The sequence below is a fragment of the Ambystoma mexicanum genome, chromosome 4p (genome assembly GCF_040938575.1).
Source record: "Ambystoma mexicanum isolate Mex_15411 chromosome 4p, UKY_AmexF1_1, whole genome shotgun sequence".
Classification (NCBI taxonomy): Eukaryota; Metazoa; Chordata; class Amphibia; order Caudata; family Ambystomatidae; genus Ambystoma; species Ambystoma mexicanum.
The window spans coordinates 77,450,103-77,465,771 of NC_090927.1; positions in this window are offsets into that span (position 1 = coordinate 77,450,103).

The following is a 15,669-nucleotide window of genomic DNA, read 5'->3' on the forward strand; positions in this document are numbered from 1 at the left end:
GTTGAATTTTACATTGGCATCGTGTACACTTTCCGTGTAATACACAATTCTCTGCCATTTCGGTCCCCAGGTGGCAGTGAAGGCTACAACCTCTTAAATTAAAACCCACAAATTCACATTAAAACTGTTATCTTTTTACATTCCTGTGAATTTCTGTTGCACAAATAACCGTCATCAAAGTTTCTTAATAAAATAGTCTTTTGAAACAAATGGGCATCCTTTATCCTCCACTGCGACCATTTTTTTCTCTTCAGCTACCTCCAACTGTCACTTCAGCCCAGTGTGGGGAGGGGTTTTCCCAGTTTGATTGAAGGTTTATGGCTGCTTCCACTTCACAGGTTGGTGTCCGGGAATTTCCATTGTAAGAGGCCTCAGCCCAGACGAAAGTCTGCCAAGGTCACTTGTGTGTTCTAGCATCTACTGTGAGGAGCCTTCTGTTACTGGCAACCCCCAAGTAGAAACCTGTTTGGGCTGATTTCCCCCATGTAGCAAATGCAATCTAATTCCTTATTTTATTTATTTTTGTTATAAATCAGAATAAAGCCTTGTTGAATAAGATCTCCCATATATGTTTCACAGCACAAAACCCCTTCACATTGCTAGATAAGGGCAGGGCCTTAACCAACATACACTTTTAAACAAGTATGTTCTTAGTTTGCAAAAGTGCATTTTAAACATGTGGTGACTGCTAACATTTTCCTTGCAAATCCGTTTTTTCTCTTCCCTCTGAATTTCCACATTGTTTTGTAGCCAGAGTTAGCTTCTTGTATGCAGCAATGGGTTATAAAACAGATGCACTGAAATTGACATACGCCCAGAGAGCCAGGGCCTTTTTGACGCATTGATCCTTGAAATTTTGTTGCCAAAATGTAAAGCGTTTCAAGTGTAGCTGAAGTACAGCTTCTTTTGATTTCTTCAGATCTGAACAACAGCCTGTCATTCAGGAATACTGCTCTTGTCTGCTTAGAGCACAATGTGAATGTGGAGGTGCATGGCAAGGTCTCATTAATAAAAGTATTGGGAGGAGTAGCAGAAGAAAAAGAGCATCAGAGCGGCATCATTTTTAAATGTAAATATTGCCCTTTTCAATGGGAACTTTGGGCTTGCAGCAAAGCAGCGATGCTTTTTCACTCCCCTTCTTTTGTACATGTAAGAACACACTGGCAGGCTTTCTCATTGTGCCCCCTTGTTCCATCCTGCCCAATATGGGCTTGGCAAAATGGTGCAGCCATCTTTTTGTAGCTGAAAAATGCAGTTTTGGTGTGATGCAGTGCACTCACAGGAGCCAGCGCAGCCATTTTGCTGTCTCTACTGAAGTGCAGCTTGGTTATGGAAGGGAGTACAGCTGAGTGGGTAAATATATCCCACAAATTCCCCCCCCTGACTCTGATGCCCGCAGGCTTTTGGCGCGTTACAAATACATAAATTACATTACATTTCTGAGACTCCTTGTCGAGGGAGAGTAGGGCAAAGTGGGATTCATCGGTAGGGCAAAACAGGGTTCATCTGGTGGAGTCCTTCCATCATTGGGGCCCTCCCGTTGTCTCTTGTTGTAATGTGGAGCGACACCCGTAGCTTCCCCTTATGTCTTTCTTTGTGTTATGGAGCGAGACGCCTACTTTTTCTTTGTTCTTTCCTTTCCCGGTCCCCGGGGAGGTCCTGCTTGGTGATGAATGGGTGGAACCAGTGCAAATCTATTAAATAAATCAGAACCGGTTACTACATTTTCCCACTGACGGCCCTCCAGGAAGGTTGACAGCAGTGGGACACACATACATTTAATAATGACAGTACTTCGGTAATAAAGGTAATTGATCAGTCCCAATACACAGATAACTATGGATTTGGCTAGAATTTTAGGGAATCCCTTTCGTCCTAACAATGACGAAACATAATCCCTGTTAAATAATTATACCTCTAAACCTATCCCTTCCCTTCTGGTTCTTCTTGGTCTGGTTCTCATTCTCCAGATGTCTCCTCTATTTGCTACAAAGTATGCCTTGGGTGACAACTTTTTAACTGATTAATATGGACCCATTTCTCTTCTGTCAGTTCTTTGGGGATGCAGATTCTGTAGGGGACAAGTGAAATTTTATCTACAATTTCAAAAGGTCTGCGCCAGCTGGGGAGAAATTTCTGCTCCTTGGTCTGGTTCCTTTGGAAATTGTACAAGTAGACCCTGTCTCCTACTTGGTATTCTTTTTTGGTTGTCTTTAAGTCATATTGAGTCTTCATCCCTTCTGCAGGTGTTTCCAGATTCTGCTGAGCGTATGCAAAAGCATGTTCAAGGTGTTTTCTTAGATTCTCAACATACTCATGTGTTGTGGAGGCGTTTATCAGTGTCTGCTCTTGTGTTCTATAAAGCAGATGCTGAGGTAGCACCATCCTTCGCCCAGTCATCAGCTCAAATGGAGACATCTTGGTCACAGAAGAAGGTGGAGATCGATGGCCATCAGGACAACCGGTAATCGGATGTCCCAACTTGGCCCAGAATCTGCCACAAACTTTTTTTTAAATAATAACAATTGTTTTGTTTTACCTCTCAACTCCCCCACTAGAGGACCGGTGGTATGCAATGTGAAGTTTCCTTTTTACCCCAAGTATCTCCCACATCTTTGTCAGCACTTTGCTGGTGAAGTGACTACCTCGATCTGACTCAATCCTTTGGGGTAGGCCAAAACGTGAGAAGATGTGGTTATCATCAGGGCAGCTGCTGTTTCTGCCTTGCAATTTGCAGCCGGGAGACATTCCACCCATTTGGTAAACAAGCATGTTACGGTTAACATGTACTTGTTCCCCCTAGAGGAGCGAATCATGGGCCCGATGAAATCTACTTGTAAATCTGACCAAGGCAGTGTCATCCCCCTCTTCTGGAGGGGAGCTCGGCGTGTGAGTGAAGTTGGCTGAAATTGTGCACACACAAGACACACCTTCAAGTATTGGTCGAGGTCCTGCCCCATATGTGACCAGTATGCAACCTTTCGTAAGATTTCTAAAGTAGTGTGAAACCCCCGATGGCCGGCTGTGGCCGCATCATGGGCGTGACTTAGCATCATGTTTCGGAATGAGGTAGGGACCACCCACGGTCACAGCCAGAAACATATCTCCTTACTAACAAACCGTCATGGATTCAGAAAATATTTTGACATTTCGTAAACACCCTGAGGCCCTCTTTACCAATGTTTGTTTGTTTGTTTGTTTGTTTTATTTCTAATGCGCTCCAGACCCGTGGGTAGAAGGGCGCAACAGGTAGGATAATGCGAGGCTTACAAAGTTACAAAATTATACAAGATACAATAATATTATACAAATTATACAAGATACAGAAATAATATACAAATTATACAAGACCGGAGTCGTAAAAGTCCATGAATTGCATAAGAGATGGTGCAGGTAACATATCATAATTCAGCAGGAAAACAGGGATCAGTGTCGTGCCTGGGAATAGCGTGGACCGGTGACTAGTGGTTGTTGGAGATAAAATGTTGGATGGCGTTCCTTCTAAATAGTGGGTAAGGTTGATCAGCTCTTAAATTGTTAGGTAATAGATTCCACGTTTTAGCAGCCTTCACAGGGAAGCTATTGCCACCAATCGTGGTTAGTTTAAATCTCGGTACTACTAGGCAGTTGGTGTTGGTGGCTCTGGTTCGGTAGTCGGTATCCGTCAGGGGAAAGTTGTCAGGGTCCTCAATGTGTTGATAACATTTTCCAATAATCGGATCCACTTTTTGTGCCGTGATTAAATCAGCATCTGGCCCGTTGAGAGTTCATTGTGAGCATTTGTCTGGGACCTAGTGATAGCAGTGACCTGGATTTCCCCCAACACGGACTCGATCTCAAGGAGATCCCCCTGGATGGCTCTGCTTTTGGCCAGCTGATCAGCTAGGTCGTTTCCAGTTTTGTCTGCCCCCTCTATTCTGGAATGACCCTTGATCTTCTTCCAGTAGATGGTCATCCCACTGGAGGTGACCAGATCATCAATATTTCGGATTAGCTTGCCATGTTTGAGAGGTTTGTTATTAGCACATAGCATGCCTCTGGTTTTCCAATTAACCAGGTGCTCCACGAACCCGTTCCGGACATAATCTGAATCAGTGATTATGACCGGTTTGTGGAGTTGGTGTTGGATGGCAGTGAGGATGGCCTGATGAACTGCCATCAACTCCGCCACCTGACTACTACAGGGACCGATTTTGTACCCAGCAGAGGGTTCTGGGGCATCATTCACCCAGGCATTCCCAATGCCGGCTACCAGTTCCTTTTCCCCGTTGTTGTCAATATGGTAGGAGCACCCGTCCACATAAACTGTGGGCCTTCCCTGGCACTTGTCTTCTTCATAGACTTTGTGCAGGGAATTCAGGTACGTCTCCATGTTGTCCTGGTTTTTAAGACTTTCGTCCTTGAGACAGTTTTCTCTGGCACAATTTTGCAAGTCAGTCTACCTTGCGCGAGGGGACTCTTCTTGTTTTGGCCATATCTGACCTCCACAGGAAAGCCTTGCATTGACAGAATCCAGGAAGTAATCCTGGAATTACTCACATTTCCGGCCCGGATTCTGTCTCTTTGGAGGTATTGCAAAGGCTGGTGTGGAGTCTCTACTAGGATGTTTTCCCCCTGGATGAACGGGTGGTAATTTTCAATGCCCACACCGTTGCCAGAAGTGCCTTCTAACAATCGTTACATTTTTCCTCGAAAGAGGATAAAGTCTTGGTTGCATAGGAGATGACTTTATTGACCTTGTCATGCTTTTGATATAATACTGCTGTCAAGCATGTATTCGAGAACCCTGTCTCCAAGAATAACTCCTTGTTTTTGACAGGGTAAGCTAGACAAGGCGCTTGTGAGAGGCTTCTTTTGAGTTGCTTTACTGCCTCAACTTGTTCTGGACCCCACTCCCACTTGGGCCCCGCTTTCAACAGATGGATAAGGGGTCTTGTGATCTCTGGGTAATCCTCAATGAACTTCCTACTGTAATTAGTTAGTCCAAGGCGGCTTCTTAGCTCACGCAGAGTTGTGGGGTCTTTAAGTTTTAGGAGTGCTTCCACTTTCTTCTCCTGGGGACAGAGACCCTCAGGAGTTATTTCATGTCCCAAGAAGTTGACACAGGTTCTGCACCACTGTGCCTTTTGGAAGGACAGTTTTGCTCCGGCAACCCTCAACTGGGTCAGAACATAACGGGTTTCCACCATACATTCCTCCACAGTTGAGCTTTTTATCAAGGCATCATCCACATAGGCCAGGTTACCCCGTTCACCCAAGTCGGGCATGGCCTTACGTAGGAAGATGTTGAATTTGTTGCAGGAGTTCATGTATCTGAAGGGAGTCTGGGTCCCCGTGTACTGCTGCCCCCGAAGGTAAAGGCCAGCTTCTATTGGTCCTCCCTACTGACGGGCACGGTCCAGTACCCATTTGTCACGTCAATGGCTGTGTATACCTTTGACCCCTGGATCTGGGCCAGTTCAATGTAGGGGAGAGGCCATCAGGACATGTGGACCCGTTTGTTTAGCTCCCTAAGGTCGGGCGCAGAGTCTCCATTGGCCATTTGGTTTTAAAATCCCCAGCACCGGATTATTAAAGGTGCTGTGGACTGGACGATTTATCCCACGGGACTCAAGGTTTTTGATGATTTCTGTCAGGGACTGCATGGATGCGAGAGGCAAGCGATATTGGTTCACAAACACATGAGTCATTCCAGGGTCTGTGGGATTTGTTGTTGTATGGATTTCGGTGCGACCACAGTCGTACAAGTCCACAGTAAAGAGATCTTGAAAATCTAAGAACACCTGTTTCAACTTTTGCTTTTGCTCTGGAGTCTCACAGGCATCAGCTAGGTTGACCCGCTCTTCAACCATTTGCCTGAAGCGTGGAAAGACTTCCAGTTTTGCTACCTAAGCGGGGTCCTCCAGCTGGGTGGAGAGGTCTCTGGTTAGAGTATTGACCTGGACAGAGGGTTTCAGGTAAGAGAGCCCAGTCATTGTGGACCTGGAATATCACCTCATCCTGCCTGATGTTACAAGTCACCTCTTCCTCCCTGTAAGGGCAGGAAGAGTACACCAGGAAATTCCCCCCTTGCCGGGTGAAGATCCTGTCTGGTGGTAAGTCATTGTCACTGTCATTGTCAAAGCAGGCATTGGGGATTGGTCCTATCAGTTCATTTCCTAGATCCATGGAAAAATGTCGGTCATCAACCGCCATTCCAATAATAGTGCCTCCGCCCAGAGTGATACTCCTAGGGTCACTGTTATCCATCAATATTGGAATGGGGTTGTGTTCTACATTGACTAAGGGTTTTGGGTTTGGCCCCAACCCCTGCTGTTGGAGATGGGCATTGAGGTGTACATATGCGTTAGGATTTTACAGTTTCTGTCCTCTTTTAATTTTTAATTCAAGTGGGAATAGTCGGGTCCATCCTGGGATGGTGACTTCCTCTCCAATTTGAACTTCAACTGCATACGGCAGCAATTGGGCTGACCGAAATGCTTTTTCTGAATCAACAAAGTCCATGGGTTTGCCTCCTAGTCGGGACCAGGCTTTGTAATTTATCAGGTCCAAATTAATGGCAAACCGATTGAGAATGTCACTGCCTAAATAGAATACAGCAGGGACATCTCGCACGACCCAACAATTATGTTCTATGCTTTTGTTACCTATAGAAATTTTGACCATACACATGCTAGGCAGGAGATGTTTGGAATTGGGAGTTTCCAGGCCCATTTCCCACTTATTGATCAATTTAAATGTGGGAATGGCTGGATCTTTTGGGAGCTGTCTGAACGTGGCTTCACTGATGAAGCTCTTACTGTTGTTCACACACACTTGGGCGAGAACAGACTCCTTCCCCTCATTTTACTGAATAGGGATGAACAACTGTTCTCTAATTTCCTGAATATCAGCTAAACTTTGAGCTGGTTTCTCATCATCTTTGACTATAGAATTCAGATTGGGGATCAGTATAAAATGTCAACGTATTTCCTTTCAGTGTGGAATGCCACTTAAAGCTGGAAGGAAGGTTGATTTTCAGGAATGGAGAGGAGTTCCGATCACCAGTTTGTTGTCATACAGCAATTACTGTCACATCAGGTATTTGATTATTCTGGAAATGAAACTCAATATGATCAGATTTGTGTTCAACTATGTGGCATGTGCCATTTAAACTAACATGGTTGACACTCTGTTTTAATTTTATTGGCATGTTAGTCTGAGTCCAGAGGACCTTGTTCACACAGTCTATTAGGGGGGACAACCTCTGCAGGATGTCATTCCCTAGTAGACAGGGTGTGCCCTCTGGAGTCACGACTATGACCGGGTGTTTCACTTGGTGTCGCCCAATTTTTATTTCCAAATCCGCTCTCCCCTCGACAGGAATTTCATTCCGGTCGAAGTTTTGGAGTTGTCCAGGAAGAGGGGTGAGAGGGATCTGGTATCTCTCCCCCCTTCCTGAATTTAGCTGATCAAAGGCCCTTTTTGACAGAAGAGTGGCTTGGGATCGAGTGTCCACCAGAGCTGAAAATGTACATTGCCCTTGCACTTGGACCGGTGCATAAAATCTACCCTCCTTCTCCTCAAGTGGGCAAAGGTAATGTGCATTTTGGGCAAGCTGGGTGGTCATGTTCTTTATTTTGGACCCTGACACGGTGGCATTTTGGGCAATTTTCTGTGTCAGAGTCTGGGGATCTGTAATAAAAATTTGACATCCTGAAATAGTGGAGATTTTGGAATTCCCTGTTTCCCTTAGCTCTGTGCTGCTCCGGCTTACCGGGTGGCAGTCACTACAACCAATTTGTGGGGAAGATCCGTCCATTACTATTTTCTTCTCAGGATGACAATTCTGGGGTTCAGGGATGGGTGACTCTGCATCAGTCCCCACACCCACCCAGTCTTCATTTAGATCTCTTGGGACCCATTTTTCTTTGGGAGGAATTCCCCCATCCCTGAAGGAGAAGATTGTTTTCCCAGAATCCTCTAAGGATTCTTCCCCTTCAAATTGGAGGCCACTAACTTCCTCCCCAAAATGAGCCTTTTTGAGGTCTTTCTTTTCTCCTACCCACCCTCTGTTCCCTGGGTTGCAGATTTTCCGGGGCAGAAGATTTTTTTTCTGGTTCCAGGGTGTCCAGGGGCTTTTCACGGGTGAGGAAGGAAGCTTCCTCTACGACTTTACACCCCCCTTGCCCCTGTGCCTCCTCCTCTGGAACCAGTGAATTGTCTTGGTTCTCTCCCCGTCATTGTTCTGGGGTGCCAGACCCCTGGTTTGTGGGGTTCTGAGACAACCATGTTCATCTGGTTCATTCAGTGTTTCTTTTCGCGCCTTGAAACACGTGTGTATAGGCGCGTTATAAATGCCATATCATATTCATTAGTCACTGATGCCCCTGATACTATGTTGGTCTCTGATGCCGCTGATATTATGTTAGTCACTGATGCCTCTGATGTTATGCTGGGCTCTGATGCCCCTGGTGCTATGTTAGTCACTGATGCCCCTGATACTATGTTAGTCACTGATGCCTCTGATATTATGCTGGGCTCTGATGCCCCTGATACTATGTTAGTCACTGATGCCTCTGATGTTATGCTGGGCTCTGATGCCCCTGATACTATGTTGGTCACTGATGCCTCTGATGTTATGCTGGGCTCTGATGCCCCTGATAATATGTTAGTCACTGATGCCTCTGATGTTATGCTGGCCTCTGATGCCCCTGATACTATGTTAGTCACTGATGCCTCTGATACTATGTTAGTCACTGATGCCTCTGATGTTAGGCTGGGCTCTGATGCCCCTGATACTATGTTAGTCACTGATGCCTCTGATGTTATGCTGGGCTCTGATGCCCCTGATACTATGTTAGTCACTGATGCCTCTGATGTTATGCTGGGCTCTGATGCCCCTGATACTATGTTGGTCACTGATGCCTCTGATGTTATGCTGGGGTCCGATGCCCCTGATACTATGTTGGTCACTGTTGCCTCTGATGTTATGCTGGGCTTCGATGCCCCTGATACTATGTTGGTCACTGATGCCTCTGATGTTATGCTGGGCTCCGATGCCCCTGATACTATGTTAGTCACTGATGCCTCTGATGTTATGCTGGGCTCTGATGCCCCTGATACTATGTTGGTCACTGATGCCTCTGATGTTATGCTGGGCTCTGATGCCCCTGATACTATGTTAGTCACTGATGCCTCTGATGTTATGCTGGGCTCTGATGCCCCTGATGCTATGTTAGTCACTGATGCCTCTGATGTTATGCTGGGCTCTGATGCCCCTGGTGCTATGTTAGTCACTGATGCCCCTGATACTATGTTAGTCACTGATGCCTCTGATGTTATGCTGGGCTCTGATGCCCCTGATACTATGTTAGTCACTGATGCCCCTGGTGTTATGCTGGGCTCAGATGCCCCTGGTGCTATGTTAGTCACTGATACCCCTGATACTATGTTAGTCACTGATGCCTCTGATGTTATGCTGGGCTCTGATGCCCCTGATACTATGTTAGTCACTGATGCCTCTGATGTTATGCTGGGCTCTGATGCCCCTGATACTATGTTAGTCACTGATGCCTCTGATGTTATGCTGGGCTCTGATGCCCCTGATACTATGTTAGTCACTGATGCCTCTGATGTTATGCTGGGCTCTGATGCCCCTGGTGCTATGTTAGTCACCGATGCCCCTAATAATATGTTGGTCACTGATGCCTCTGATGTTATGCTGGGCTCTGATGCCCCTGGTGCTATGTTAGTCACTGATGGCCCTTATACTATGTTGGTCACTGATGCCTCTGATGTTATGCTGGGCTCTGATGCCCCTGATACTATGTTAGTCACTGATGCCTCTGATGTTATGCTGGGCTCTGATGCCCCTGATACTATGTTGGTCACTGATGCCTCTGATGTTATGCTGGGCTCTGATGCCCCTGGTGCTATGTTAGTCACTGATGCCCCTGATACTATGTTAGTCACTGATGCCTCTGATGTTATGCTGGGCTCTGATGCCCCTGATACTATGTTAGTCACTGATGCCCCTGGTGTTATGCTGGGCTCTGATGCCCCTGGTGCTATGTTAGTCACTGATGCCCTTGATACTATGTTAGTCACTGATGCCTCTGATGTTATGCTGGGCTGTGATGCCCCTGATACTATGTTGGACACTGATGCCTCTGATGTTATGCTGGGCTCTGATGCCCCTGATACTATGTTAGTCACTGATGCCTCTGATGTTATGCAGGGCTCTGATGCCCCTGGTGCTATGTTAGTCACTGATGCCCCTGATACTATGTTAGTCACTGATGCCTCTGATGTTATGCTGGGCTCTGATGCCCCTGATACTATGTTAGTCACTGATGCCTCTGATATTATGCTGGGCTCTGATGCCCCTGATACTATGTTGGTCACTGATGCCTCTGATGTTATGCTGGGCTCTGATGCCCCTGATACTATGTTAGTCACTGATGCCTCTGATGTTATGCTGGGCTCTGATGCCCCTGATACTATGTTAGTCACTGATGCCTCTGATTTTATGCTGGGCTCTGATGCCCCTGATACTATGTTAGTCACTGATGCCTCTGATGTTATTCTGGGCTCTGATGCCCCTGATACTATGTTAGTCACTGATGCCCCTGGTGTTATGCTGGGCTCTGATGCCCGTGGTGCTATGTTAGTCACTGATGCCCCTGATACTATGTTAGTCACTGATGCCTCTGATGTTATGCTGGGCTCTGATGCCCCTGATACTATGTTAGTCACTGATGCCTCTGATGTTATGCTGGGCTCTGATGCCCCTGATACTATGTTAGTCACTGATGCCTCTGATGTTATGCTGGGCTCTGATGCCCCTGATACTATGTTAGTCACTGATGCCTCTGATGTTATGCTGGGCTCTGATGCCCTGATACTATGTTAGTCACTGATGCCCCTGGTGTTATGCTGGGCTCTGATGCCCCTGATACTATGTTAGTCACTGATGTCCCTGGTGTTATGCTGGGCTCTGATGCCCCTTGTGCTATGTTAGCCACTGATGCCCCTGATACTATGTTAGTCACTGATGCCTCTGATGTTATGCTGGGCTCTAATGCCCCTGATACTATGTTAGTCACTGATGCCTCTGATGTTATGCTGTGCTCTGATGCCCCTGATACTATGTTAGTCACTGATGCTTCTGATGTTATGCTGGGCTCGGATGCCCCTGATACTATGTTAGTCACTGATGCCTCTGATGTTATGCTGGGCTCTGATGCCCTGATACTATGTTAGTCACTGATGCCTCTGATGTTATGCTGGGCTCTGATGCCCCTTGTGCTATGTTAGTCACTGATGCCCCTGATACTATGTTAGTCACTGATGCCCCTGATACTATGTTGGTCACTGATGCCTCTGATGTTATGCTGGGCTCTGATGCCCCTGATACTATGTTAGTCACTGATGCCTCTGATGTTATGCTGGGCTCTGATGCCCCTGATACTATGTTAGTCACTGATGCCTCTGATGTTATGCTGGGCTCTGATGCCCCTGATACTATGTTAGTCACTGATGCCTCTGATGTTATGCTGGGCTCTGATGCCCCTGATACTATGTTAGTCACTGATGCCCCTGGTGTTATGCTGGGCTCTGATACCCCTGGTGCTATGTTAGTCACTGATGCCCCTGATACTATGTTAGTCACTGATGCCTCTGATGTTATGCTGGGCTCTGATGCCCCTGATACTATGTTAGTCACTGATGCCTCTGATGTTATGCTGGGCTCTGATGCCCCTGATACTATGTTAGTCACTGATGCTTCTGATGTTATGCTGGGCTCTGATGCCCCTGATACTATGTTAGTCACTGATGCCTCTGATGTTATGCTGGGCTCTGATGCCCCTGATACTATGTTAGTCACTGATGCCTCTGATGTTATGCTGGGCTCTGATGCCCCTGGTGCTATGTTAGTCACTGATGCCCCTGATACTATGTTAGTCACTGATGCCCCTGATACTATGTTAGTCACTGATGCCCCTGATACTATGTTGGTCACTGATGCCTCTGATGTTATGCTGGGCTCTGATGCCCCTGATACTATGTTAGTCACTGATGCCCCTGATACTATGTTGGTCACTGATGCCTCTGATGTTATGCTGGGCTCTGATGCCCCTGGTGCTATGTTAGTCACTGATGCCCCTGATACTATGTTAGTCACTGATGCCTCTGATGTTATGCTGGGCTCTGATGCCCCTGATACTATGTTAGTCACTGATGCCCCTGATACTATGTTGGTCACTGATGCCTCTGATGTTATGCTGGGCTCTGATGCCCCTGATACTATGTTAGTCACTGATGCCTCTGATGTTATGCTGGGCTCTGATGCCCCTGGTGCTATGTTAGTCACTGATGCCCCTGATACTATGTTAGTCACTGATGCCTCTGATGTTATGCTGGGCTCTGATGCCCCTGATACTATGTTAGTCACTGATGCCCCTGGTGTTATGCTGGGCTCTGATGCCCCTGGTGCTATGTTAGTCACTGATGCCCCTGATACTATGTTAGTCACTGATGCCTCTGATGTTATGCTGGGCTCTGATGCCCCTGATACTATGTTAGTCACTGATGCCTCTGATGTTATGCTGGGCTCTGATGCCCCTGATACTATGTTAGTCACTGATGCCTCTGATGTTATGCTGGGCTCTGATGCCCCTGATACTATGTTAGTCACTGATGCCTCTGATGTTATGCTGGGCTCTGATGCCCCTGGTGCTATGTTAGTCACTGATGCCCCTGATACTATGTTGGTCACTGATGCCTCTGATGTTATGCTGGGCTCTGATGCCCCTGGTGCTATGTTAGTCACTGATGGCCCTTATACTATGTTGGTCACTGATGCCTCTGATGTTATGCTGGGCTCTGATTCCCCTGATACTATATTGATCACTGATGCCTCTGATGTTAAGCTGGGCTCTGATGCCCCTGGTGCTATGTTAGTCACTGATGCCCCTGATACTATGTTAGTCACTGATGCCTCTGATGTTATGCTGGGCCCTGATGCCCCTGATACTGTTAGTCACTGATGCCCCTGGTGTTATGCTGGGCTCTGATGCCCCTGGTGCTATATTAGTCACTGATGCCCTGATACTATGTTAGTCACTGATGCCTCTGATGTTATGCTGTGCTCTGATGCCCCTGATACTATGTTGGTCACTGATGCCTCTGATGTTATGCTGGGCTCTGATGCCCCTGATACTATGTTAGTCACTGATGCCTCTGATGTTATGCTGGGCTCTGATGCCCTTGGTGCTATGTTAGTCACTGATGCCCCTGATACTATGTTAGTCACTGATGCCTCTGATGTTATGCTGGGCTCTGATGCCCCTGATACTATGTTAGTCACTGATGCATCTGATGTTATGCTGGGCTCTGATGCCCCGGATACTATGTTAGTCACTGATGCCTCTGATGTTATGCTGGGCTCTGATGCCCCTGATACTATGTTGGTCACTGATGCCTCTGATGTTATGCTTGGCTCTGATGCCCCTGATACTATGTTAGTCACTGATGCCTCTGATGTTATGCTGGGCTCTGATGCCCCTGATACTATGTTAGTCACTGATGCCTCTGATGTTATGCTGGGCTCAGATGCCCCTGATACTATGTTAGTCACTGATGCCTCTGATGTTATGCTGGGCTCTGATGCCCTGATACTATGTTAGTCACTGATGCCCCTGGTGTTATGCTGGGCTCTGATGCCCCTGGTGCTATGTTAGTCACGGATGCCCCTGATACTATGTTAGTCACTGATGCCTCTGATGTTATGCTGGGCTCTGATGCCCCTGATACTATGTTAGTCACTGATGCCTCTGATGTTATGCTGGGCTCTGATGCCCCTGATACTATGTTAGTCACTGATGCTTCTTATGTTATGCTGGGCTCTGATGCCCCTGATACTATGTTAGTCACTGATGCCTCTGATGTTATGCTGGGCTCTGATGCCCCTGATACTGTGTTAGTCACTGATGCCTCTGATGTTATGCTGGGCTCTGATGCCCTTGGTGCTATGTTAGTCACTGATGCCCCTGATACTATGTTAGTCACTGATGCCCCTGATACTATGTTGGTCACTGATGCCTCTGATGTTATGCTGGGCTCTGATGCCCCTGATACTATGTTAGTCACTGATGCCCCTGATACTATGTTAGTCACTGATGCCTCTGATGTTATGCTGGGCTCTGATGCCCCTGATACTATGTTAGTCACTGATGCCTCTGATGTTATGCTGGGCTCTGATGCCCTGATACTATGTTAGTCACTGATGCCCCTGGTGTTATGCTGGGCTCTGATGCCCCTGGTGCTATGTTAGTCACTGATGCCCCTGATACTATGTTAGTCACTGATGCCTCTGATGTTATGCTGGGCTCTGATGCCCCTGATACTATGTTAGTCACTGATGCCCCTGGTGTTATGCTGGGCTCTGATGCCCCTGGTGCTATGTTAGTCACTGATGCCCTTGATACTATGTTAGTCACTGATGCCTCTGATGTTATGCTGGGCTGTGATGCCCCTGATACTATGTTGGTCACTGATGCCTCTGATGTTATGCTGGGCTCTGATGCCCCTGATACTATGTTAGTCACTGATGCCTCTGATGTTATGCAGGGCTCTGATGCCCCTGGTGCTATGTTAGTCACTGATGCCCCTGATACTATGTTAGTCACTGATGCCTCTGATGTTATGCTGGGCTCTGATGCCCCTGATACTATGTTAGTCACTGATGCCTCTGATATTATGCTGGGCTCTGATGCCCCTGATACTATGTTGGTCACTGATGCCTCTGATGTTATGCTGGGCTCTGATGCCCCTGATACTATGTTAGTCACTGATGCCTCTGATGTTATGCTGGGCTCTGATGCCCCTGATACTATGTTAGTCACTGATGCCTCTGATTTTATGCTGGGCTCTGATGCCCCTGATACTATGTTAGTCACTGATGCCTCTGATGTTATTCTGGGCTCTGATGCCCCTGATACTATGTTAGTCACTGATGCCCCTGGTGTTATGCTGGGCTCTGATGCCCCTGGTGCTATGTTAGTCACTGATGCCCCTGATACTATGTTAGTCACTGATGCCTCTGATGTTATGCTGGGCTCTGATGCCCCTGATACGATGTTAGTCACTGATGCCTCTGATGTTATGCTGGGCTCTGATGCCCCTGATACTATGTTAGTCACTGATGCCTCTGATGTTATGCTGGGCTCTGATGCCCCTGATACTATGTTAGTCACTGATGCCTCTGATGTTATGCTGGGCTCTGATGCCCTGATACTATGTTAGTCACTGATGCCCCTGGTGTTATGCTGGGCTCTGATGCCCCTGATACTATGTTAGTCACTGATGTCCCTGGTGTTATGCTGGGCTCTGATGCCCCTGGTGCTATGTTAGCCACTGATGCCCCTGATACTATGTTAGTCACTGATGCCTCTGATGTTATGCTGGGCTCTAATGCCCCTGATACTATGTTAGTCACTGATGCCTCTGATGTTATGCTGTTCTCTGATGCCCCTGATACTATGTTAGTCACTGATGCTTCTGATGTTATGCTGGGCTCGGATGCCCCTGATACTATGTTAGTCACTGATGCCTCTGATGTTATGCTGGGCTCTGATGCCCTGATACTATGTTAGTCACTGATGCCTCTGATGTTATGCTGGGCTC